Here is a 19,867-nt window from a genome sequence, read left to right on the forward strand (position 1 = left end):
GACCATTCTAAGCTCATTTTGGTTCTATAACCAATCTAACAACTTGAGACCAGTCTAAGCTCATTTCGGTTCTATAACCAATCTAACAACTTGAGACCAGTCTGTTTTGGTTCTATAGCCAATCTAATAACAACTTGAGGCCATTCTAAGCTAATTTTGGTTCAAAAACCAATCAAGCAACTTAAGACTAGTCTAAGCTCATCTTATATTTCTAAAGCCAATAAGACCAGTCTAAACTCATTTTGGTTTTTATTTGGTTCTATAACAAATCTGCCAACATAAGACCAGTTTTACGATTGGCTATTTTGAAGTGAAGACACTGCAGTGTAACTCGGCGTTAATTGAGTCGGGATTATATGTCGATAACGCAACATGTGTGGCGGTTATGAGGTTGTATGAATCTGCAGTAACGTGAGGCGGTTAATTATTGTCCCGTTACAGCCCGATTGACAAGTTCGAAGACAACGGACTCTTTTCAAATACACGCTCTACAAGAGACACTGTGTTAATTACAAACTGTTTCGCGCGGGACATCAATTTGTCAATTATATTCAGACGCACACGTATATCGATATTTTGGCTTAAGGCTACATAGCTATAGATTACTATATGAGGTAGTAGACCTAACTCTTCTGAAGACAGTTGCATTACCCATTGATAAACGGTTCCGTATTACTCGTTACAAGCAGTTGTGCATAATAACCACAAGTGATAAACGCTTCCGCAGATATATGTCATTTTGTTCAATTCAAGTCTCATCTGATAAACATAACTTTTCCCTGCTTGCTTTGACACTCCAGAGCGCAGCGCTTTGAACTTTGTCTCTGAAATAACGTATTTTAGTGTAGTCTTAGTTCACCCAGTCCTGGCAGTGGTTATCTACACAGTGATCTCCGTCGCTCTACGATCCTAGCGTCTGTGGTACATCAGACGCTGAGGTTCTTGGTGAAAATATTTACGCTGACTATCAATATGAAGAATGGCATCTAATTTTTTTCTATACCGTCGATTGTTCAGCCCACGTCCAGTCAGAAAAACAAGTCTCATCCATTGATAAATTGCGCCTAGGTACTAGAGCCACCAGTTCTACAGATTTTATACAGTAATAAGGGGATGTCATCAGGCATATGTTATCTAGGATTATCACCTCCTCCGAATATGAAGGTCGCAGATCGGCGATTTCTCAGAATTGCATTCTGGTCAGTATCACTGTGGTCACCACGTATCACATTACGCCCTAAGATGACTTGTAAGAAATAACCGCATAATCAATCATTTATTTTCTGTATCTCGCCATAAAAAGCGTCACAATCTTGATTGCAATTAATGATAATGTCGGCTTCGCGTACGTGGCATCGAAAGCACGAGAGCCGCGAGAAACAACACGAATACGTCCATCTATCATCGCGCAGTCGCTGATGTGACTTCGGGTTATTTCGTAGTACCGAGCAGCAGGGGTATGTGACGTCATCAAAGATGGTGGATTTACGCGCAAAAAACTAATTTTCAGTTAATGCGGCTTCGGGTTATTCCGTGTGGCTGGGATAATTCATCGAGAGATAACTTTTATACCCAATCAATAAATCTGGATCATTCCTTCCCAGACATTCATACACAGTCTGTAAAGATAATCTTTGATACCCAGTCCAGGAGACTGAATTCTTGATACCCAGTCCAGGAGACTGAATCCTTGATACCCAGTCCAGGAGACTGAATCCTTGATACCCAGTCCAGGAGACTGAATCCTTGATACCCAGTCCAGGAGACTGAATCCTTGATACCTAGTCCAGGAGACTGAATCCTTGATACCCAGTCCAGGAGACTGAATCCTTGATACCCAGTCCAGGAGACTGAATCCTTGATACCCAGTCCAGGAGACTGTATCCTTGATACCCAGTCCAGGAGACTGAATCCTTGATACCCAGTCCAGGAGACTGAATCCTTGATACCCAGTCCAGGAGATTGAATCCTTGATACCCAGTCCAGGAGATTGAATCCTTGATACCCAGTCCAGGAGACTGAATCCTTGATACCCAGTCCAGGAGACTGAATCCTTGATACCCAGTCCAGGAGATTGAATCCTTGATACCCAGTCCAGGAGATTGAATCCTTGATACCCAGTCCAGGAGACTGAATCCTTGATACCCAGTCCAGGAGACTGAATCCTTGATACCCAGTCCAGGAGACTGTATCCTTGATACCCAGTCCAGGAGACTGAATCCTTGATACCCAGTCCAGGAGACTGAATCCTTGATACCCAGTCCAGGAGATTGAATCCTTGATACCCAGTCCAGGAGATTGAATCCTTGATACCCAGTCCAGGAGACTGAATCCTTGATACCCAGTCCAGGAGACTGAATCCTTGATACCCAGTCCAGGAGATTGAATCCTTGATACCCAGTCCAGGAGATTGAATCCTTGATACCCAGTCCAGGAGACTGAATCCTTGATACCCAGTCCAGGAGACTGAATCCTTGATACCTAGTTTAGGAGACTGAATCCTTGATACCTAGTCTACGAAGCCATGAAACTTCTCTCCCTTCGGTCTCTTCATACACACGTTCGATGCAATCTTTTATACCGTGGTAATTATTGTCATAACCTTAATGATATAGAGCGCTACGAAAGAATTGTAACCGATCTATAACAGATCTACTAGCGGCGGCTGCTGCTGCTGCTGCTGCTGCTGCTGCTGCTGCTGCTGTTTCTGGGGCTATACGTATTTCTAATTAGATACTGATTAATACTAAACGATCAGTGGCCGCCGATAAATGGTCAATAGAACATATTTATCAACGCTTTACGATAAATCAGTTCGAACCGGCGGTAATGAGAACCAACACGTAATAGTTGCTATTATAACCCGGAACGTTATATAGTAATGCAATAATTTCCATCAGCGAATATAGAAATATCGGAGTGATTATTACAACTACAGAAGGATAGATTTAAGATCACCGTGATTACTGCACGGATAAATCTATATAATCTATATAACTTAATGATGTGGTGTGATATTGCTAAATACGTTATAGCATCAGAATCGTTCATACTGATGACGAATGAAACACTAATCCGTGTTAACTGTAGATTGATGAAAATGTCCCGCAATAGATTCTTAATGATAGAATCTATTGAATCGAAAGCACAAATTTCAGCTGTTGACTAACGGCCATCAACATCCACCCGATGATGGCTGTTAGTCAACAGTCGAAGCGTTGTGGTTTCATTTTATTAAACGATTAAACGAATAACCTTTTTGGCATCTATTTAACGAAGGCTGATAGTTGTAGCTTCGTATAAACTATTATGAATTCTTAACATAAAACTTAAAACACCTGAAGGAACCCGACCCAACTGCATATGTTAACATTCATTACATTTGTAGATTACTATATTATGGTAACGATAAACCATTTAATTCTGAACTTTAAGATTTCGCTTTCCAATATGTTTGGCATATAGATATGCAATCTATCTCTTTTGACTCAATTCAATTGAAACTATTTGAGGCATTTCTATGAAAAAGAATCTTTATGTAACTCTACGTCAATTATCATCATTTTATGTATTTTTTCAATTTATGAAATACGTAGCTGAAGGCGGAATTGGTGGAGGGGAAAGGGGAGAACATATGGGGGTGGCAGAAACCAAATCACAAGAAACAGGATCCGATGATGAAGGAAAGGGCGATGAAATTTGTGCCGGTCTTATTTGCCTTTATCGAAGAAGACCCATAAAAAAACGATGGCAGTGTCATCAGCGTCGACACTTCGCTCGTTCGGGGCAGATTGCTGTCAGTTTTGTTTTTTATCGTTACTACTCGCAAACCGGATGAACTATCTATAATACAAAAGATAAATTTACAAATAATGACGTCATTAGGTGTGTACCACCGCCGAAATGTATAAATAACGCGAGCACGGGCGGTGCCAGTGACGTCACACACAGTAAAACAAGACGACAACTGACGATACATGCACAGACGAAATCTCGCGTATTCTCGCATGAGGCGCGAGACGTCGACGACGAGATTTCAAAGCTAATCATCGGTAGAACGATTGGTAATAACGACGCTCGGCGAGCGAGGCTATCAATCTTTGTTGATTTCCGATCGAGTTAATAGGTTTGACTTGTTGTGGATTATAGTTAAATCTGTGACAGTGTTTGTACTCTGATTGCCACTCGTCATTCAACTCGACACAAAACTACGACACGCCGGGGATTTTTTGTCCTTCGTTTCTCATTCGAATAATCAGGTGTTAACTGTGAGAGCTCTTCGCGACACTGCTCCTCAATAAACCGTTTACACAAATCGATTTCGCATATTGCGAGTGCGCGCGCGTCGTCTTTTAAAAACGTTCTGAAACATCAGATCGAAGTTTTTTTTGGTCGAGAATTGGGAAAGTTCAATCATTCGTTCAAAAGAGTGTATAATGAGAATTTTGATTTTCAAATTTTTAAGATTGCTAGATCGACTATCGAACCAAAATGAGTTCAGTCTGGTCTGAAAGTTATTAGATTGGTTATGGAACTAAAATGAGCTTAGTTTAGTCTTCAGCTGTTAGATTGGTTATAGAACCAAAACGATCGTAGACTGGTCCAAACTTGTTAGATTGGTCATAGAACAAACAATGATCTTTGGTATTGAATTGTTTGCTTGGCTATAGAACCAAAATGGTATTTAAGTTGTTATATTGTTTATAGAACTAAAATGAGCTCAGACTGGTCTTCAGCTGTTAGATTGGTTATAGAACCAAAATTATCTTAAACTTTAGGTCTTTAGTTGTTTGCTTGAAATGATCTTTGACGAGTCTTGAGTTGTTAGATAAGTTTCGGCTGATCTTAAGTCTAAGGCTTGATTGTGCGGCATGTTCCAGCAGAAAAAAATGCTCATGATGGTGTCATGCAAGTCAAATCAGGGAGGGAAACATCCCTATCAAATCAAAGTCTTTATCGAATCAAAGAACAAGAGAATGACCGCCTTAATGAACTAAGAATACTTGCATCTAGCAATCAGAGATCAGACAATCGTCATCAGACAGCACAGTACAGGTGATGGTCAAACGAACTACCGCTACTAAACGACGAACATCAAATCCGGCGTAATTGCTTGACTTCAGCAGCAACCCCCGATTGAGAACGGTATAACTCATTCGTCGAATTATTGTATTAATCGCCGTATTTTTTTCCCCTGTATAAATAATTATCATTCGAATAATCGGTATTTCGTGAAAGATTCCCGAACTAACGACGGTAAGAGTGTAATTTACTCGACAATATCGGTCATAATTTATAATGATTCTTCCGGTGAAAATAATGCGCTTTGATCTATAAAGACGACTCGAACCAACTAAAATATTCATGGCTTCTTAGATCAGACTGTCGCTCGTAAATTAGGTATTTATGCCCGCCGATATTAAACCCTTGTCCGGCAGCATCGCACGCGCACTGTTGCCGCTCTCCGTGAGTTCCTGTAGGTAGCATCACACCTGAACTGGGCTTTAATTATTAATTCGTGTTAAACTACCGCAGTGTCACGAAACAGAATAACCCAGTAAAATAAATGATTGATTATTAAGAAATAAATAACACGAATATATATATCACCGTCGCACTTCGAAGTAATGACTTCGGGTTATTTCGTAGGTCGAGCGGCAGGGAGAAATGACGTCACACAAGATGGTGGATCTTGCGCGCAAAAAACTGAATGATGATCTTCTCTCATTCTCAAACCTTCTCAGACCTTTTCATAATGATGAGTCGTTAACGACGACCTTCTCGTTGTCAATGACTTCAGCGATTCGGTAAAATGGTGATTACTTTCTTAACGATTCGTCATTTCGTCATTTGAATTTTCAACTTTTCAGTTATGAAAGTTTCAGTAATGTCGCTCCTAGCATCGAACGCATGAATAAGGATATATCATTATGAAGTCTGTAACTTTTTTCGAAGCATCCTATTCCTGTCCCCTCCCTCTCTCTCTCCCTATCCCTCTACCCTCTACCCTCTCCATCTCCGTCTCCGTCTCCGTCTGCCTCTGCCTCTGCCTCTGCCTCTCCCTCTCCCTCTCCCTCTCCCTCTCTCTCTCCCTCTCCCTCGCTCCCTCGCTCCCTCGCTCCCTCGCTCCCTCTCCCTCTCCCTCTCCCTCTCCCTCACTCCCTCTCCCTCTCCCTCACTCCCTCTCCCTCTCCGTCTCCGTCTCCGTCTCCCTCTCCCTCTCCCTCTCGCTCTAATTTTTTCTTATGTAATCTGTTGACAGACGACGGTGAGAAGAAATTGTATTTATTGACTAAAAAGAAACCGTGTTTATCGTAGAGCAGCGTTCGGCTGTCGTTCTGTCGTTCTGTCTAGATGCCGGTTGTACGTTGTAACACGAACTGTTAGCTGTCGTATTTCAGTAATTCTTTCATAACCAATGAACTAGGGAGAAACATGAAACTGACTATAATTTGAGAATGAGTGAGAAGAGAGAGAAAGAAAGAAGCGAGAATGCTGAGATGTTGGGTGCTGAATCTACGACGAATAATGGCGTCGTGTGTCTTCATACGCCCAGTGGCGAAACGTATTTAGGTAGATAGTTTTTTCTAGGGGAAACAAGTACAAAACTACAAGCAAAACGGTGTGGATAAAACTTGCACAACTTGGGGGGGGGATCTTTCTTTAAAGGATGATTTACTTCTACGTTTGATATAGAACCCGTGCCAAAAAACGTCGAAGGAGGTCTTTTAACTATTCAGATCCTACTCTTCGGAATTGATTATAACCTCGTAACAAAAGACAATCTCCATCTGTCTCAGCCTTAAAATCCAGATTGAAAACACTGTTCTTTTTATAAACACCTATACGGTGATTAGTTTTTAACTTGTAATATAAGAAATCCAGTTTTAGAATGTGATACAAATCGAAAGCACAAATTTCAGCTGTTGACTAACGGCCATCAACATCCACCCGATGATGGCTGTTAGTCAACAGTCGAAGCGTTGTGGTTTCATTTTATTAAACGATTAAACGAATTTTAAAATTCTATTGTGCGACCTTTTTGGCATCTATTTAACGAAGGCTGATAGTTGTAGCTTCGTATAAAATATTATGAATTCTTAACATAAACTTAAAACACCTGAAGGAACCCGACCCAACTGCATGTGTTAACATTCATTACATTTGTAGATTACTATATTATGGTAACGATAAACCATTTAATTCTGAACTTTAAGAATTCGCTTTCCAATATATGTATAAGAAAATATGCTATTATTATATTATCATCATTACTTTTATCATTACATTATCAAATTGATAATAACCATATCTACAGAGTAATGTCTGTACTTTATGTAAGATGAGAAAATAGATTCATTTTTAAGAAGATATCCGATTTGCTCGAATCTGTCGCTTTTCGAGAGGATAAATTTCGCGTGTATGTTTCACACGACGGGTACTCAGCGATATTCATACAGACTACACGCGTTTCCTGTTTATCAATATGCGGAAATTCCAAGGCAAAATTTGACGTAAAACCATTAAACACAACTCTCTTAAAACTGATAGAAAACGGATACAACAATAGATAACACATGATTTTTCGATTTTCGAATGCGCTAAGAACAATTCTAAAGTGTGGTTCTTGAAACTAAACCCCGCTAGTCTACTTGATGTCGTCAAGGATCTAACAACGTGTGAATTTAAGGGCTCTCGTCGTGGTAAGGTTAAAACTTGAAAAAACGTAATTATTCATTTTAAACAAGTATTTCATTATCATTTGCAGTAGGATCCAGCGGTTCATAATTCGAGTTAACTCTGAGTTCGAATTTAAGATTCGATGAATTTACTCTGAAGCCAATCCACAGTTCCGAGCTCAACTCAGAGTGAAAACATCGAAAATGGAGTAATCTTAACTCTAACTCACAGCTGTAGTACTGGGTTCAGAAATTTCGAACTGTGGAACTGAGTCCAGAACTGTGGAACTGGTTCCAGAACACCGTGGAACCGGGGTCTTAACTGTGAAACTGGGTTCGAACTGTGGAAATGAGTCCAGAACTCTGTGGAACTGAGTACAGAACTGTGGAACTGAGTATAGAACACTGTGGAACTGGGTCCTGAACTGTGGAACTGAGAACATAACTGTGGAACTGAGTACAGAACTGTGGAACTGAGTCCAGAACAGTGTGGAACTGGGTCCAGAACTGTGAAACTGAGTACAGAACTGTGGAACTGGAACCTGAACTGTGGAACTGGATCCAGAACTGTGGAACTGTGTCCAGAACTGTGGAACTGAGAACAGAACTGTGGAACTGGAACCTGAACTGTGGAGTCCAGCTTAGTAAATATTTAACATTTAGAACGAAAACAAAAGTCTCCGTTGAATTTCATCCCGATTACGATGGGAATTACTACGCGCTGATTGTTAGGTAAAAGAAACAGTCAATGATGTTCGAATTCCAACCCGACCGTAAACTATTAAAAACATCACGGCTTCACTTTTCTGAGAATCGTGTCGTTGAATTCCCCGTAGAATCTCTCGGTGTGTGTGTGTGTGTGTGTGTGTGTGAAGTTAGCGCGAAATTCAACGGCACGAAATTATTCAAATTAGGACTCGAATCCGGCGATGATTACAAAACTACATCGAACTTAGTTCACAGGACCTCGCTTGCCTGTGTAAATCGGAGGACGGCGAAAAAATCAAAGCGCGAGTTATCATTTCATTTGTTTGAAGTTGAATTCAGTTTTCAATGTTTTTGTGATTAGCTATTTATAATAACATGTAAATTAGACTGATCTGGCAGTGTTGAAAATCGAATGAATGAATATCATCAATTTCTTCATCGACTTCTTCGTCTCAACTTGTGTTGAATCTCGAATGAATAAATATCGCGAATCTAATGACTTAAATCTCAGAGCGGTAGGAGAATACGAATAAATACATATTGAAAACCGACGAAGCGACAAGATGGATCATGGATGGTTTAATGATCTATCTAAAATCTAAAACAAAGTCTCCGGACGCCGGTTAGAAAATATAGCACAAACTTCAATGGCAAATGAGTTTAAAATGTTCTCAACATTCTTATGGTGTTTTAATTCCTTCTCTTCGAATATTTCACTAATTCCAGATTCTATAAGACCGCGGCTTAAACTGTGTTCAACGCTCAAAAGCATATTCTGTTTTATATCTGAATAGAACTTAGCGCGTAATCTGTCCTCAAATCTCTGCAGGGCTTTAATCTCGACCTGCTACAGGCCAAATATCCACGTTTTCATTGTATCATTAAAAGCTTTTTAGCTTAAAGTTTTATCACATTCCAAATTTAAAGCGTCTTCCTTAACGACCGTATTGATTGGCCTTGTCATCACAACTCTATATGAATCTAGTCCGCAAAGCAAATAAATTATTCATACTTTAAAATGTCGGTTCTTTGTGTAGAATTTATGTAAAATGACATGTAATGTTTTTCTTAAAATGTCAGCATCTAATGCAGCTTCCACGCGGGGTGTTTATTTGGAAGGTGGGTTTTTTCAAAGGGTAACACTAGCCACAGGTATCGGAATAGTTTGTTGTAATCAACTCTATTATAAGTGAACAGAGTCCGTGACAATATGTCACTTTGCTGAATAACGATATCGGTTTTAAAGTATTTAAATGTCAATATTCAGAGAGAATGTGATGACAGTGAGTTATTATTCATTACCCCTATCTCTAACTGTTTATCAGTCATCTCCCGCTGGAGACACACCGAGCTACTTCTTTAGTGCTTAAAAGTCATCTACCAGGTCAGGAGGGGAATGAGAAAGATAAAACTAACTTGAAAATGTGTTGACGCCTTTATAAATAGCACAGTCATTTATTGCTTGTCGACAAAGAACTAATATAATATGAATTATCTTTTATATTAACGACCAAATAAAGTTATTTTGGATTTGAATATAACGATAATTGAATTGAATTGAATTGAGTGGCAACCAGTCAAGCTCCGATATATCGATGACGTAGTACACATCCTCTCAAAAGTGGTTATTGATATTTATCAAAAATTAAATAAGAGTTATGAAATATGTTGAATTACAAAATAAACGCTAATTTTTACGCATTTTGTTGAAACGCAATTTTTGATGACGTAGTGCACATCGACTCACACAGAACCCCGTATCAATGTATATACACATTATTGTAACGGTTTTTATGGAGTAAATGTGAAGATGTTAAAATTGAAAATAATCTTATGGATCATATCGGATAAGATATCATTTTTCTTTATGTCCAAAAACGAGCATTCGATCCTTTCAATTAGCGTTTGGAAAAAGACCTGTTGTCGATAATGGACGGAAATGTGAGGAGATTCCTGATTTATTGGCAAGTAAACTTTCAACTTCCGGTAACGGGTTCATCAACTCAACACGCACACACGCGGCGGCGGTGTGCGGCGGCGGCGGCGGTGTGCGCACGTGGCTGTGATATCAATGCGAATAAGGTATAAACAACGCCTGAGAAAGATGTTCAGATTGTTTACCAGGATAATGTTCTCGGGGACCATTAGCGAGCGCATCTAATGCGTGGTGTCGTGTCTACAGTGTAAAATACAGGTTGACAAATTAATACAGTCAATATCGACTATACTACTAAACAGACCATTATCAGCAAAACGCATCATCACTAGAGTATTTACTACACGATTGGATCTCCGCGAAGAGCGTGACCTACTAACACCCAACAGCACATTCTTGCTACCAAGTTCTGAATTTTGCAGGGGTCAGTCTTATTCAAGATTTGGTTCTAATCATGGATGTCATAAACTGTCATTAAATGGTATATCTCATGGAAAAAAATCAACTTTGAGTAAAAGCTACCCACTGAGAGATATTATAAAGTATTTAGGCCTAAAAATGAACTTAACTTATCTTTTAAATGGCAATCTCATAAAGAATCAACTTTGAATATACCCCTGTAAAGTACTTAGGCCTAAAAAGGAACTTTATAACTCGGAGACTAATTAAAAGTCTATCCCATGAAGTGACCTTCACACACCTACGTACATACTCGGTAGTGAATCTTTCATATATCAACGAAAATGTTCGTCACATGAATATTTCAGTAATTATTCGTTTGATGACGGTTTTTGTGATGTGGACGAAATGGAATATTTGATGTTGATGCGAAGCACGTGTTGTAAAGAATTTAGAAAAATAAAAACAATAGCAATTCAGATAATATTTCCGTAACTCCTTTTAATGTCGAATAAAGCAATCAAAACACATACTACCAGAGAACGAAAATTATGTCGGGAATATTTAGGATATTTCTGGTGTCGGCTTTCATTTTATTAGTTTTCCCGACAGGCTTCGGCTCTGCGCATGCGTATTTCGTATCTTGTATATTTTCACGTTTTCCGGTGTCAGCCATTAAACAAGAGTCTGAGTCGACAGAAATTTAGTCGTTGTCGTTTTCGCTCTGTTCTGTTTTAATTGTTCGTGAGCGACAAGTTCTGAGCCGAGAGAGAGAGACGATACCGATGAGTTAATGGATAGAACATGACAATGGAAACTCTACAAGCAAATAATGGCCATCAACGGTTACCGCTCGGAATAGTTTCCCATAGACGAGTGACTGTCTATATTTGAAACCTCTCGGAATAGTTTCCCATAGACGAGTGACTGTCTATATTTGAAACCTCTCGGAATAGTTTCCCATAAACGAGTGACTGTCTATATTTGAAACCTCTCGGAATAGTTTCCCATAGACGAGTGACTGTCTATATTTGAAACCTCTCGGAATAGTTTCCCATAGACGAGTGACTGTCTATATTTGAAACCTCTCGGAATAGTTTCCCATAGACGAGTGTGACTGTCTATATTTGAAAGCCGACAATATCTTCCGACGATTCGACGCAAGCGAAACGAGTTATTCTCAAAGCTGTCCTGAAAATGGCTCATAACGACAGAATTCAAAGAAAATCACCTCTCACGAGCAGCAGTCCTTCATTGTCTTATGTAATACATGCGCATTGTTATCGGGTATGCGGACCACGTGCTATAGACATTATGTCAACGCCGTACTGGCGGTCAAACAATGAGTGATTAGTATAATTATATATATACCCGTAAGAATGGTTCACCGAACTAGGTGGGACCTCACTTTGTCACATATTATATTTCACCAGCTCGGCAGGGTGTCACAAAGATGACGTCACACACATGGTCGCAATTGCCTTAATATGTTTTTTTTTTCAACTGTCGGGCGAAAATAAACCTTTTAGCTATAAGTGTAGAATATCCGATCTTAGAAATGTGCGTCAACTTAATGGTCGGATTGTAGAAGGTATATACATCGATTGGATCGGTATTTAATAAAAGGACAGAAGATATTCTGTCAAAACACATTATACAGTCTTTCATAAATAAAAACAACACTTAACTCTAAAATGATGTAAATATTTGTCTCGGTTGAAGTCGAGGCAGTAGATATAGATAATTCAATGATCATAAGATTGAGCTGCGCGCGCAACAGGCGTGTCCGCGAACTTCCGGCGATTTACGGCTGGCGATTTCCGCGGACGGTTCATTGTCGTGAAATAAGCACTTCCGGTTTTGTGAGAGATGTCTTTTGAATTTTTTTAGTTTACAGCCCACCCCCTCCCTCCCCTCGCTTTCATCCGCCACCTCCTCGCCACAAACCGACCGGAGCTGTAATACAGATATTACTGTGATTTATAACTAGGAGAATTGTTGCATTTAATATCAACGATGTTGTTTTTTTCTAAACAACGGTGAAGAGATTTTGAACGCGGTTTTAAGTTTCCAATCGATCTCAGGCTAAAATCGGTTGTTGAAATCTAAACCAATCAAATAAACAGCAGGGTCAAAAGTTGAGGAGTCTACTGTAACCCATAAACTAACATCATTCACATGATTCTGATCAATTTCTTACAAATTGTAAATTTCTAATTGGTAATTAATTACTGAGTATAGTTCTACGGGCAGGATTCCATTGCTATTTCACGAGACAGCGACGGCCGTATTTACGAATAAGGGGACCCGGATGTGAACCCATTCGTGATGCGTGAATTAATTAGAACACGTAGAAAATAATTTCTACATCAGACTGATAAGAAAGTCACAATATTCGTGCGGTATTGTTAGCTTGATTCCAGACAATTTCTCAAATCACCTCAAGTCACCCATCTTCACCCGTCAAGGAATTCGAACCCACTACGCTAAAGCTGTTCTCCGAACCCCTTGACCTCACGAGTCATTGGAGTCGTTACTAGCCGACCAGAATCCGGTCGTACCAATCACAGCGCTTGTAACAAACCGTCAGTAGACTTCTGTTGGTTTTCCCGTTAAATTGACCAATCAGCGAACGTTTTACCGAACAAGGAAGTATTTCGCAAATCGACATATGACGTCACGCGCAACAGCGCCAGTAATGAAATCACGCTTCGAGAGGCCAGGGGGCTGGTGGAAGCGAGTTCGGGAGTGATACCGGACTCCTGGCAAGCGAGGATGCAAGTCACCCAATTCAAGATATCCAGAAAGAGTGCTACAGACCCAGTCCTTAATCTTGCCGCTACTATCAGGTTCCGCGATTTACACTATTCCGGAATAAGTAGAGCGTATTCTTGTCGAAACGAACGCACCGGGAGAATCCGGAATCGGTAAAGACCAATCGAAACCCACCAAACTCTCTCCACCGGCCGTTTCTAACGTAACGTATCGTAACCTATTTCACAGTGTCGGCCATGAACTAGGTTCGAACTATAGCGACCGTGCTCGATCCCGTAGTCGACCATTTCCGGACTACAGTTCCGACTAACTGACATTCGGATTCACTTAGTTCGACTAACTCCAATGAAAGAAGTTCGTCCTCGTCGAAACTAACGCACTAGAGGAGAATTTCACGAGTCCATTCGAAACCTGCCTTACAATAGGTTAAGCTTGAATCGCAGTCTTCGTTGACAACATGAAACCATGAAATAACTTACAGAAAAAAATTGAAATTAACGTCTTAACATGGAACGGTAACATTAAGCTCTCAATGAGAAATATTTAAGAAACATGATTAAGCGAATTTGGTCCAAAGAATCATCAGAGATGTCATTTTGTATTTTTCCTAATGTGAGTGATCTGTTGTTCTCACAGAATCTATATCGATATTTTACAACCCACGCGGTCATATTTGTTTTCAAGGCGGAAAAAATGGCCGACTTTTAAATCTATTTTTCGTGTTTTGATGGTAAGAATGCTTAGAATGGTAAGAATCGATTAGGTTTGTCGTCGAACTGATAAACCGACAGGCAAACCGACAGACAGACAGACAGACACCAGACAGACAGACACACACACACACACAGACAGACTCCCAGATAGACGGACAAACCGGCAGACAGACGCACAGGCCGACAGACAGACACACAGACAGACTGACACTCGACAGACAGACTCACACACAGACCGACAGACAGACAAATTAAAATCGAATTGCGTTTAAACCTTGGAGACTTTTGCGGAATAGATAAAAGCAAAAAACGACGACGAAAATCTTTCTCAACAAATCCCACATAGTTACCGGAATTTGAAACTTTTCAATCCTTAAGCCGTCGCTGCACTTTCGCCATCGAGAGAAATATTTACAGATTTGAGTGATCGATGATCTCGGTCAAAGGCTGAATTCCACGTCACTCAAAAAAAGAAGCGCTATCGGTAGTTTAACGTATTGATGAACCCATGTAGAGTTCAATACGACCCCTAGCGGAGGAATGGATAATTAGTTTAGACCGTCGGGTGAGGATTATCTGATCATAAACGCTACAGCTACATCTGAGAGTTCAGGGTTAGCCCTGTGTGAACCTAGGGGGGTCTGCGAAGCGATGACCATGGGACTGCTTCCACAAAGTGTTAATGCTATAACCGTACTGAAAGGTCGCGTATTAATTACACGTCAACTTTTGGACGGGTATCGCGACGTGTAGCGGACATTTAGACGGGTTCCCGCTGATACAATTATCTAATGTCAAAATATCTTGAAAATGACTTCCGCAATATTGTATAATAATTAGATGAACCTAGTGTTCAGGATTTTAATGAATGCCATGATCGTATTTTGTGTAAAATTGTACCTCATCGGGCGAGGCTGTATATTTCCATACAGACATTACGTGACTGGGCGAAACCTGATATTGATCCCAGAATTCAGAGTCCAACAAATGAAAACCCACAGTTGATATTAAAACGTTTATTGTCTGACAGTTTTGTTCATACAAACTCCATCATCAGAAAAACCAGATCTTCAAGAACGAATTCTGTAAATTCGATCGCTGATCGCACTGTCTATTATATATGTATTCGATATCAAAATCGAACCCCTGTTTCGCTCCCGGCAGGTGTGTGGTGGGTTTGTATCGAGGACACACAACATATTCAAATCAATCAAATATTAATGATGGATCGGAAAATCATCCATATTTCCGGATCTGATTTTTTTCCTGAGTTTAACGTTACTGAACGCGTGACCGAGTGGGTCAGTAATCGCCTGTTTCTGCTATTCTAATGCGCTCTTTGTAAATATATTCTCGCTAGTCTGACTCGCACCACACTGTCTTCTCCTGGAATTTATATGATTCGAATCGTCTTTTATCGTTTTCAACCCGTAATTACTTTTTCAACTTGTTGCTCAACTCGGTAGGATATAAACGTAAGCGTTCCGCTAGAATAAGACCCGGAATTATTTTCGTGGAATTAATATGATTTGTTGCTATCGATATCCCCGGGCCATTGAAGTCACCGTCATATTTTATCTTCCTTTGACATTTTTATTTAGCTTTAAGCTCTGCATATATACGCGTTACTTAAAAACATTCCTAAATTAATTCGCAGAAACTAATCCTTCCCTCAGCAGATCGGGACGACAGATGAAAGGCGCCAATTGCAAAAGCGCCACGGGTTGCGTTGTGAGCTTTGAACAGTGATCTGGGGGTCTCTGAAATACGGTATCAGTCGAAATGCCATCACACTCTCACAATCTACCAATTAGATGGGACGTATCATACAAACACGGTGACTTGTAACACTCATTATGATTGGTTCGTAATACTGGTATTTTGAATACCGGCATGCATACGAACCGATCCAGAAAAGAGAAGAAATATCTTCACCCGACCGAAAAATCAGTTTGCGGGGAGGGGAAGAGATCTTCTACCCGTCCAGAGGGAATAATGCATGGCATTCTAAGACATCATCATTATCAAAAATATATCAGTTGAGGAATATCTTTCTATCGTCGAGCGGTCCATGTGTTGTCCACCTACAAGTCTCGTCAATGGTTCATTCCATCATCCGGGTCGTCGACTCATTTCTCGAAAAACGTGTTCGCATATTCACTATTTGTTTTAATTCTCATCGAACAACAATCGAAAACCGATTAAAGCGATAAGTCTGAAGAGGCCGTCTTGTGAAATTTCTCCCGTTATATGCCACGGCACGTCATAATCATAACGGTTAAATCACGATATTTGAAATTCAAATCGTTCCATGCAAATCGCGCTGACGATTTAAACGGATTTCGATAATTGCTCGAGTCAATATGTACGATCCGGTCGTCCCTGAAGTTGACCGCTTAGAATCGACGTCCAAAAAGCTCGCAACTTTCACCAATCTGAGAAATGATTGACGGTAGGAAATGTGGACGATGGACTTCGCCTCATCTCTGCGCACTACAACTGCAGTATTCGGAAACATGGTCCCGGGTCCTGTTGAGCCACGGAGCCAAGGATTTACCGAAACGGGAAAACGGGAAACGATGCGAAGGGAAAGTGTGGCCACTGACCATCGCGTATATCACTGTACAGAATAGAATGTTACCGCACAAAGTCATCAAGACATCGAATCGTGATTGAATAAATGCTTGTGACGACGAGTTCGACTTCTACACAACTTACACAGCTTGACCAAGATAAACACTGTTACAAACGCGTAATTAGCGCCAACTAATTGTATAAACGACTCCCCTTGTAACAGCTCTCTGAAATTTACTAATTAGATTCCACTCACACACACAACGGCACAGTATATGAACCCTAAACTTCAGCAGATATTTCTATCTTAATGACTCTCTCACTCTCTCTCTCTCCTCCCTCTCCGGTAAGGAGACGAGCGTATGTGTCAATTCTAATGATCAAAATCAAGTAATTCCAGTAGTGAGATGACACCTGAGGGATCACAGTAATCTATCATAGACCCGAGGATCAGTGTAGCACATGTGGCTCAAAAGTTCAAAATTTCTTATATCAAAAGACAGGTCTTATATAACATGGTAACTCAGTAGCTGAGCGGTAGATGAACTAAAGACTCAGCAAATACGTAACCACGAAAACACACCAAACCCACGTCCACGCTAAACCTAAAGGCATATAAATACATTATGCTGAATATTGCTTTTTAAACCCGAAATTGAATTTGGCTCAAGATAATGTTATGAGTGACATTTTGCTTTAAAGAATTCACCGATATTTAACATAAAGCTCCATAAAATGACAAACTGATAACGTAAGCGATAAGAAGAGTAAATTGTGCATTAACTTTCGGTATTCTGGTGTGTGAAACTGGGCCAGCGAACAAAACCTGGTGTAAACCGTCGGTCAATAAGAACAATGTCGTTAAGTTGTTGGTATCTATGATAACGTTTCACGTAGGAAAATTCACTACGGAATTTGTATACGAATTATTTTACCCCTTAAAGATCAAGTGCAGTAAAAAGATCGTATGATTGTTATTTATGTATTTCGTTATAAGTATCAATTCTAATTTCATTCCCCTCAAAGACGACAAATTGCGTAGAGACTTGATTCACAAAATATACCAAGTACCTTTCAAATTATCATTTGAAAGATATTTTTTGCTTCTTGTAGTTTTATGAAGACGAGATGAAAAGAAACAGAGCGTACGTACCTGGTATTTACGATAGAGCAGTGACCGCGGGTGTGATTGCTTTAGAGGCTGATGTTCCGAAGAGTCTCTTCTCTTGTCGCTGATGTATTACAGCAACCACTCAAACTCTTGTCGATTCAAGATAGAAAAAACTTCTTTTTGTGTTCAAATGTTAACCGTCAAACCGCTTTATATTCCTGATAATATCGAAATCTAGTTTACTCGCTGAATGACGTCGGAAAAGTGTTAAACGTTATGGCGCATGTTCTCTCGCGACTGTCTGAGTTTGGCTAAGAGACACGGCGACAAATGTTCGAGCAATTTAAGTTCCCAATCAGAGTTTGCAAGACGCAAGTTTTGTGACAAAGCGAGTGGCGGTAACGGTAGCTAGCGTAGAGACGCGTAGACGGCTTGTTGCATCCCGTGTGTGACGTCACAGCGCGCACAGTCCACACGCAGCGGTAAGGTTTGACCTAACCAAAGAAATAAGGGCCATCCCTAAACTATATGAACAAGGGTGGATCCGGGGGCTAATTATCAGGGGTGGATCCAGCTTACTTCTACTCTGCTGGAGCGGTACTCACGTGTGTAGTGCCCATCTATTTTCAAGTTCTGGCACGAGACATTTAAAATGGCAATCGAAAATGGGTAAACCTCTTATCTTAAATGAATAATTTTTAATTAACAGGTTAAAACTTCATATTTTCTGGATGCAAAGAAGGATTTGATGCCCCAAATCGACTCAGATTGCATCAATCCCTGATTTTTTATGACATTATGTTCCCTTCCATAGCTGAACAGCACTCAGAAACCTAGGCTAGATGCGCCTCTGAACTTGTCAAATCCCAAAAGGGCACTTTGATGTCTAAAATGGCAGATGAAATACAGGCTCTCATCTTGGAGTAATCATTGAATTACTCCAAGCTCTCATCGACCCAGCCAGGAGCCAGGATTTGTTAAGAATGGGTCCATATTCTGGCACGTGGATAAGACACACAAGGGCTCAAAGTTAATTTCATGGTCAATTTTGATTCCATAGGATTTTTTTATCGACCTTCATTAACCCGCGTTATATCATCGAAACTATATCAAATTGCACTTTACCGCGTGACCCTGTACGTAAATAGATCTTCGTCTAGATTCGAGGGTGACATTAATGTTCATATGAATGTATATATAGTATTCGAGGTCGAAGCGGGGGTTAGAATTCCACCTGTCATCGACGAATTGATCAGAAATTCTGGCGATATCGATTTTAAAGGTTTCATTCAGGAAGTTCTGTATCAATTAAACCAATCAGCGACATCACGGAAACCATTAGAAAGCGGACGATGATTAACGAATGAATGGTCGCCTCCGACGAGCTCAATTTCACGTGTTATATAACGTATCCTATTTATGTAATCATTATTTTCTTATCGCTATCAAAACAACTGTTCCATTTTTATCTTAAAATAGGGATTGTCCCTATGTTATTTATTTGATTAGTAAATTTCGTTAGACTTTCTTTTTTTTGATTGAGTGCTCCTTACAGACCCACCACACCTGTCGGGAGCGAAACAGGGGGTTTGATTTCGAAATCGGAAATCGAAGTACAGATATAGTTGTGTGATCAGCGGTCGAGTTTATAAAAGTTTTTTGTTTAAATCGAAGTACCGATATAATTGGAAAATTCGGTTCCAGATCACTCAAACAATCTGGCAAGCGACTGATTGGGGTCAACTTCCTTGGCTGCCTAATCTAAAACATCGATATTTTGGAAGTAGCTATATTGCAAGGTTGAAGATCATTTCGTCCATTTTATATTTTTGGTCGTTTTCTACGTGTAAATCCGTAGTCCGATTGTTTATTTTAGTTTTTTCTCGGGTAGATGTTTATGTAGAAGTGCTCTAAGTTGATCGCCCCGCGTGTTGACTAGATTAAAGGAAGCACATTTCGAAATGCACAGTCC

The 19,867-nt window shown here is 40.1% G+C and overlaps 1 protein-coding gene across 3 annotated transcripts in view; it reads right to left on the reverse strand.

Annotated features, from left to right (window-relative positions):
• Window positions 1-18,246, reverse strand: part of LOC141913111 (uncharacterized) — a 39,248-nt gene extending 21,002 nt beyond the window's left edge. For all 3 annotated transcript variants that reach the window (XM_074804565.1, XM_074804563.1, XM_074804564.1), the window contains exon 1: window positions 17,938-18,246. The gene's annotated coding sequence lies outside the window, so the exon portion shown is untranslated. The remainder of the gene's footprint in view (window positions 1-17,937) is intronic.
• Between the last annotated feature and the right edge of the window lie 1,621 nt (window positions 18,247-19,867).

Source organism: Tubulanus polymorphus, chromosome 11, assembly GCF_964204645.1.
Source record: "Tubulanus polymorphus chromosome 11, tnTubPoly1.2, whole genome shotgun sequence".
NCBI classification, from domain to species: domain Eukaryota; kingdom Metazoa; phylum Nemertea; class Palaeonemertea; order Tubulaniformes; family Tubulanidae; genus Tubulanus; species Tubulanus polymorphus.